Genomic DNA, 7,966 nt, shown 5'->3' on the forward strand with positions numbered 1-7,966 from the left:
CCCCCCCCCACTTCTTTTTTTGCACCAGTCTTTTTTTAAATTATTAGCGATATGCTGCTTTTTGTAAAATATAATCAAGTTTTCTCTTGTGCTGGCTGTAAGAGTACAGTCTGTGTAAAGAGGGAAAGGGCAGCTGAAATGGGTAAATCAGTGGGGATGTGCTCTGTCTGTATTTTCGGTTAAAAAGTAGAAAACTTGTTTCACTATATTTTAAGTCATAGTGCAGCCAGACCCATTAACCCAGTAAAGACTGAACCTTGAAGTAGTTGCCAGAAAATTCAAAGTTTTTGAAACTGGAGTGTTTATGAAACTTCTGGTATAAGGGTTAGGGTTGTAATAAAGCTAAACTCGCATATGAGTTTTAATTTGTATCAATCATGAATTTATTTAAGTTTTTTGGGTGGAAAAAAATCGCACTGATGATGTCGAGGGTTAAAAGTTGTTCTAAAGCTGTGTTCAAGAAGAAGGCAAAGTGCCTCCCCTTTTAAGATCAAACTTTATTGATAATTTATTGATATTGATATTGCTTTGGGATCGTTTGTGTCCGAAACGGCAATCTTTCAGCACAGACTCTAATTGAGGATGCCAAGGCAAATTCACAGCTTTGTCGCCTCCAAAATGCACTTTGGCTTCTTTCTGAACACACAGACACACAAAAAAACCGAGTCCAAAATTCATCTTCGATGTGTTTTAAAGCATCAGAAAGGCCACAATCTGCTTACACGATATTAAACCTCAGAGAGGGAAAAAAACAAAACCCAAAGAACTTTATGAAATCTAGTTGTAAAAAAGAAAACCAAATAAAAAAGACAGAAATCAGAGACGTTGCAGTAAAATTGCAGTGTAAAATCTTACCTGGTGACACGGTGTTTTTGATATGTTAAAGATAATCCACGTATAGCCTGCTGCAGTTTGCTTGAAAACATTTCTGTTATTTATTTATTGAATCAAAGTTTCCTTTTTTTTCACGACTGGGTATTTGATTTTAGTTGAATTTCAAATGTATGACAACACTTTGTAACTGAGATCTTGTGTTTATGTAAAGAAAACATTATTTGCAGAACGAATCACAAGTTTTGAATAAATTATGATTTCTCATTTTTGTTTGATTTCTTTATTGTTTCGTTTTACATCTCATTATCTTTTCCAAGTCATCCACACCAACATGTTAGCCATTGTGTGTCATCTGTAAAGCTCGGTGAAGCCTTTTTTTGTTATTTCTCACCCCAAACCATCATGTTATATACATTTATTTTAAAGGGATTTTAGACTGAGCCACATGTTCTCATGTGAAATCTTATTTTTACTTGCAAGATCTGAAATATAACCTTGAGTTCTGTATCATTTAATGCTAAGCTATGCACTTATACTGTTAGCTTTTATCTTTGCTGTCAGCCCCATTTTATTCAGAGCGTGATGGTGAAATCCCAACACTGCAACCCGAGCTACATTATCATAACGAGCCAGTTAAAGAAAATATGTCCAGTGAGTTACGTCAGAGGTCGCACATGTCCGTCCTGTGACCGTGGCTTATGCAGTATGGCCTACAGAGAAACACAAATCTGGACATTGTGTGTATTTTTGTACAGACTTTCTGGGAGTGGGTTGCTCTCTATCTTTTGGATGCTTTCAGCATTGGTTTCATTCCCCAGGCTGTGATCTCTGATATTATAAATGACTAAAGCCCAGGGCAAATGTGTGGTAATTTGCTGTGAATTTCCCATTACAACCTGCATGCCGAAGTGTTAGGGAAACACCCTGGATTTGGTGTCACCTCTGTGGTGACAGGCTGTTTAGTGCTGAGACACTTCCTGACCTCGCTGTGAGCTCGTCCAGGCGCTGTGACAGATTTCAGATTGGCTTTATTTAACTGTGCACTTTAGAAAAAGGTTTGAGAAGCGGGATGAGCGGTATCCAATGAGAGGGCAACAGGATAATTGTGGCAGGGAAGAAGGGAGGCACTTGACACACATAGAGTCAGTACAGTTCACCATGTTCCACAGGAGCAATAAGGCCGTTCTAATCCCCTACCTTATTAAAGCTTTCTTGTTTGCATTCAATTTAGAAAAGAAGAAAACCGACTTTAAGTTGAGTACTTGAGTGCATGGTGAGACTTTATAGATAGCAGCTGATGTAACAGCGCTACAACTGTTACTTTACAGACTGGCAGCTCTATAGACGGTTTATAAGCATAAATTGTATTAAAATACTATAAATGTGTAAGTATAAAAACTCTAATGCTGCTGTATTTAACATTTTAACAAACTTTTAACAAAATCAGGTCTATGGCAAAAATGCTTTTAAAAATAAATCTAGTCAGACTTTATAATAATACCGGAGAATGAAACACATTTCGACTTTTACATTTAGGTATCGTGATCAGATGGCCACTTTAAATAGTCACCCTATTTTGGTGAAAGGCTTAAATGAAATAAGAAAAGTAACATTTCAAATCTTATATCAACTCTCTTTGACCTTGGATTTGACCTTCCTAATAGCAGGGACATGTTGAAATACTGCGACTCATGCAGCCTGCACCGGTGAAATGCGTAGAGTATAACCTTTGCCTTTCCTCTCCGCTGTTAAATAATTAAAGACGTTTGGTTGTGGAGACGTGTATAGACAGACGTGTAGCTGAGTGATGAAACCGGCACGTCTACATGTCATTTAATGTTTCCTATTAAGTCTTACCTATACAGAGCTTTTTCTGATTATTTTTAACTGTTAGATAACAAAGAATGGAGACATTTAAGACATAAGGTTATGAGTATGTATGAATAAAACTCATCTAAACAATGCAGTGAAGCGTAAAATGTTTTAAAACGAACGGAAATATCACGCAAACAGTAACCAATCAGCGACTTTAATTGTCATATGTGGATTCGGACCTTTTATCTCTGAAACAGGCAACTTGTGAACAGCTGATTAATGGCTGTAGTGGTTTCTGTGGCCCGTTGCGAGCCACGTGAACAATGAGATGCCGACTCTGCTGTTTATCTTTTTTTTCTCAACCTTTTTAGCTGTTTTCAAAAATAACGGTACATTACTGTAGAAAATGTGTTTCTGATGGCGCGGTGTGACAAAAGTCCGTCCATCTCATCTAACACCACACTGTGTAGTCTAGGCTCCTTGTTTGACAGAAACATTTTCTACTTCATGCAGGAGGAGAGGATTTCTAAGCCGAACATGACTCCTCTAATTTGCTGCCCGGTTGCGATCCGGGTTGTGTCACAGACAAAATACGAGACAGTGCTCCACTTTAAATTAGTCGCAGAAAAATCCTCCAGCTGTGAGGAAGAAGCTTTCAGGCACAGTCCAACAGTGACACGTATTTTTTCGTGTCACTGTTTTGTTCAAAAGAATTTTGCAATAGCATGTGTCTGAATATTTGATGTAAAACTGGGAATACTCGGGGCCCTATGCATCCAGTCCGGCTGCTTTATTCACATTCACATTGTTCCTCGGTGTATGACATGCTTTCGTGCAAGCTTTAAAATGCTGAAAATGAAACTCGGTCATGTGAAATGTGTGTGGCCCAATGTAAACACCTGCTATCGGAGCACTAAAACCAGAAGAGCTGAACTTGCTGAAAGCAACAGACACCCTGTAACAGTCAAGTTAAATGTTTTCCCTCTTTGTTCCTGCGCTCCGCTTCCATCCTTCATCACATCCCCGCGGAGAACAAAAGATATTTACACCTCAGTCGGTTCAGCAGGTAGATGTCAGGATTTTGTCTGGGCTGCCTGTCACGAAAAGGGGAAGCGCATCTCTAAACCAGCTCACGGCGACGGCGTTTCGGGCCTGCAGCCAGTAGCTGAAGAAATCGCATTGATCTCGGGAAGCGCGAGGTGTCTGCTTCAGGGAGTTTTTGTTTATGGAGGAACAATATTCTAATGAGGAGGTGTTGATTACAGAGGCGCCTGGGAGGTTTTGAGAGGCTTCAGCAACGCAAAGATGATGATGCTGACAGTTCTGTGCATGCAGTTTGTAATCGGGTTCATGGAGACAAAGACAAGACTAAATGCTACCGTGCAATGCTGAAACCGCCTGTTGCCCTCGGGATTGTTGAGCGTTGGCTGTAACACAGTACGGCCTTTTTTAATTTCAGTGGGAATGAGATCCAATGTGAGGGTTGTAAAATGAACAAGTTTGGAAAATGCATCTTTGGAATTCAGGGTGAAAGGCTAATGAGTATAAACTACCTATTTTAGATGTCTGGGTCACTCTTGCTGGGAGTGAATATCAGAGCTGTACAATGTTTGTATATGCTTTGCAAATAGACTATTTAGTTTTTATTTCATGTATAGAGTTAAATAATGTATATATAGATATATATAAGTTATTAATCCCAGAACGCTTGATTTTATCCCCCTCACAAACATTACTTCCAGGATGTTATTTAAGATGATCCACCTTTCCATCTGTTAGAGGGATTTGGGTGGTTGCCAGTTTGGTACCTGCTGCCGAAGGCTGCAAAATTAAACGCAGAAGCAGATCTCAAATGCTACGATCAGCTGTATGAAAATAACAGACTTGAGAGTTTCCATGAAGTGTGCACTTAAAACAGTTGATGGCTCATTTTGAGGTCTTAACTGCAGTATGAGCTGTGTTCTTTAACACATGGTTTAAATGTAAATATGTCACGTGGCAGCAGCTGATCCCTGACTGCCGTACCTGAGCGCGGTTTGTAAATGCAGCTTTGTGAGGAATCCTCCTGTTGTGTTGGATCTGCTGCTGAAAAACTGTCATCCTGTATACTTCACGCTCTCCTCACAGCTCCCGCAGCGAGCTGTGAGATTTTCTCAAATATGTGATCTGACTGGGCCAGTCTGACTCTGGGGAGGGAAAAAAACATTCAGCCGGGAATGTGTGGCACGCTTCGGCCCTTCATGTACTCTTAAAACAAGAGAAAGAGGAAGTGACTTGTTTATGACACGCAGATGATGTCTTTTCGTCTCTTCACAGGTGCTTCATGCTGCTGTACTGTAACATTTTTATTTATTTCTTTTTAAGCTTTGGGTCTCCCACAGCAGAGGCTTAGTTCATTAATGACCGTGTGTAAAAATCAGTGCCTGGGGATCACTGCAGCTCAGCTTTCACACATGTCCTTGTTTTTTGTGTCTTGTTATGGTTACAGTGCTTAAAATGAAGCCGTTATTTGGAGCTTCTATTGTTGTAAACACATTAATCAATAACATCTTGTTTACAAAGGGGATTGTGGCTGCTGTGAACTTTTATGATTATCTCTCATTTCCTAGAGAACAGAAATTATGGGGGTTTTTGGGTCTTTTTTTAGTCCTGAGGGCATATGAAAAAAATATTCATCACCATGTGCAGTTGTTCATCATTCTATTCGTAAAGCCGGAACGTAAACTTTAAAGTTTATGAGGGAGTGCAGTTTAAAAAATGCGGGTTCAATTAAAAAATTATGATATCTTGAATCAATTAAGGCAATAAGACACAAAGATTAGAACTGGGACACCAGAAACAAAGAAAATAAGCTGAGGCCACTTTACTTGTATAGCACGTTTTACACACAAAAGCAAAGTTATTCATGTAAAGGAAAAAAATAATAAAGGGGGGGGGGCACTATTCTAGAAATCACAATTAGTAAACATAAAAAAGCCACAGTTTTACGTCTGATTACTTCTCATCTGTTCTTGAGTTGACTGGCCTATTGGACCTTTTCTAAGTGGTGGAGTTTAATCTTGCATTGCACTGTTTACATATGTATCTCCTGGAAAACTGCATTTATTAAAACAATCAAACAATCTCCTTACAGTATAATGACTCTGACGTTTTGGATTGAAGTACATTGCCTGTTTATGCAACTTACTTCAACTGTAGGATTTACGCCCACCTGGTGAAATAAAGTAAGATGTATCTCTATTTTTAGCTCAGTGTTTGGTCTCCACCACCTCCTTAGGGGGAAAAAAGTGTCTTTACCAGCTGTTTCTATACATTTCCAGCTAGTCTCAAAGCAGTTATAAATCACTGTTTTATAAAGCGACAGCTTTAAACTTTGATTTTTTTTTAGTTTGGGCACAGAAAGAACTGGAGAGACTGCAGTTTGTGCTAAGTGTAGATGATAGCAAAGGTTTTGAAAGCTCATCTTTGGAGTTCGCCTTCAGTCAGCTATTATTTGACCGACTGTAGATTTTTTTTTCTTTTCTTTTAACCTCATGTTGCTTTGAAAACACTCAAAGTTAACATGTGAAGAGACTGCAGACAAAAAAACAACACCTCACAAACCACAGTGGTGCTAAATGTTAATGTAACACCTGGCAGGTGAGGTCTATGAAAACTTCCTGTTATGTCACACACTAAGAAAATCTGCTGTTACATGGTTACCTTTTAGTTCACAAATATGAACATAAAGATGCAAAGAAAAAAAGTACAAACCCTGATATACTCAGTTACTCTGATGACCTCTGAATTGCTTTTGTATCATTTTCAGAGTTCTGCATTATGCTTCAGCAAATTATTTGCTTTGGGTTTCATCATTTTCCTGTGGTTGTAGCTCAAAGCCATTCATTTAAAGATTCATGGTCACTGCTGTTATTCCATCAGTCACGACAGCTGAATGTTCAGTCTCTGTACAGAGGCTCCCGAACCGCTTTGGAAAGCTGGGAGAGGACATAAAGAGAAACAAGAACTCCCGCAGCTGCAAACAACCTGAAAGAAACGCTCACGTCACATTTTACACTGAGATGCTCATTTGTTGTGGAAGAAGTCGAAATACGCCGCAGTCAAAACATGAATGTTTATGGAATGAGAAACTGATCCCTGTTTAGGCTGAAAACTGTTTACTGCTGATAGCGAAACCGCACCGCTGCTTTGTAGTCTGACGTACTGCAAACTGCTCCTAAACGAAGCAGAGCTGACACATCTGCATTGTTCTGAAGGTGCTGTGATCACTTTGCTTGAAACTCACTGCAATAAATCTCTCATCACGTCTTCTGTCTGTGGTTCTGTCTTCTGTCTTACTGGATACAAACCATACTGATCAGAGCTCGTGACGTACAACTATTTCATGTTTAAAAGATTTATTTAGTCTTTTAATTGTATGCAAATGAAATCACCATTTTAAAGTTTTATTCATTTTTTTTTTTATTAATTCAAATCATGGACTTGATACCAGAAGAAAAAAACGCTTTTGTGCTAAATAGGTTTGGGGTGTCTTGCTCATTTCACAGGTTTTGCCACTCAGGTCTTTTGCAGTCTGGCCACCAGATGGCAGGGCGTGACAGTGTTTTGGTGGCCTGGATGAATAAATACCCCCACTGGAAACCCGTGACTGCTTGTGTTTTTGTGAGTCCTAAATGAGCAGAGTTGTGACTGAAAGCAAATAATTAAATAACGTAGGGTTAGGTGGGAGGGGTTTTACTGTCCCGGGGAAATCATTGTTGCCATGTAAGCTGCTGATCCCTTAAAAGAGCCAATGAGTCGACTTTTAAAGACTGTGATTGTGCAGCCTTTGTGGTTTCATTGCATTTTATTACAGGAAAAAAAACTATAAAAGTGTTTGTTACTAATGTCCTTAGTAGCACAGCGATTAGGCAAAATAGAAAATGGGTGTTGAAAGTGTTGAAACTGAAATGTTGTTTTCTGAAGATGGTTTTAGATCACCTGAGAGACTGCTTGCCCTTCGTTGTTGTTGTTTTTAAGATGATTGTTATCCAGCAAAATTTTAAAGCCTTTTGTTCAACTAACATTTGTTTTTGTCATCGTTTTCTTATGAATTGCTCAAAGAATAAGTAGTTGCATACATTCATGTCTATCAGAAGATTTAGATACAGATTTCTTTAATGACCAAACTACACTCAGTAGACACTTTTATAGTTACATCTACAGACACGGTCAAGATGACCTTCTAAAGTTAAAAGAGCATCAGATTTGCGAAGAAAGGTGATTTTAGTGTGGTTGTTGGTGCCAGATGGCCTGGGCTCAGTAAGTCAGACACTGG

At 39.0% G+C, this 7,966-nt stretch overlaps 1 protein-coding gene across 1 annotated transcript in view; it reads left to right on the plus strand.

Moving 5' to 3' along the window:
- Positions 1–5,772, plus strand: part of letm1 (leucine zipper-EF-hand containing transmembrane protein 1) — a gene marked incomplete in the record, with an annotated part of 30,472 nt that extends 24,700 nt beyond the window's left edge. The window contains 1 exon segment of the mRNA XM_042223728.1: positions 334–5,772.
- Between the last annotated feature and the right edge of the window lie 2,194 nt (positions 5,773–7,966).

This window comes from Haplochromis burtoni, unplaced genomic scaffold, assembly GCF_018398535.1.
Source record: "Haplochromis burtoni strain Fernald_Lab_line unplaced genomic scaffold, NCSU_Asbu1 Contig_119, whole genome shotgun sequence".
In the NCBI taxonomy this organism is placed as follows: domain Eukaryota; kingdom Metazoa; phylum Chordata; class Actinopteri; order Cichliformes; family Cichlidae; genus Haplochromis; species Haplochromis burtoni.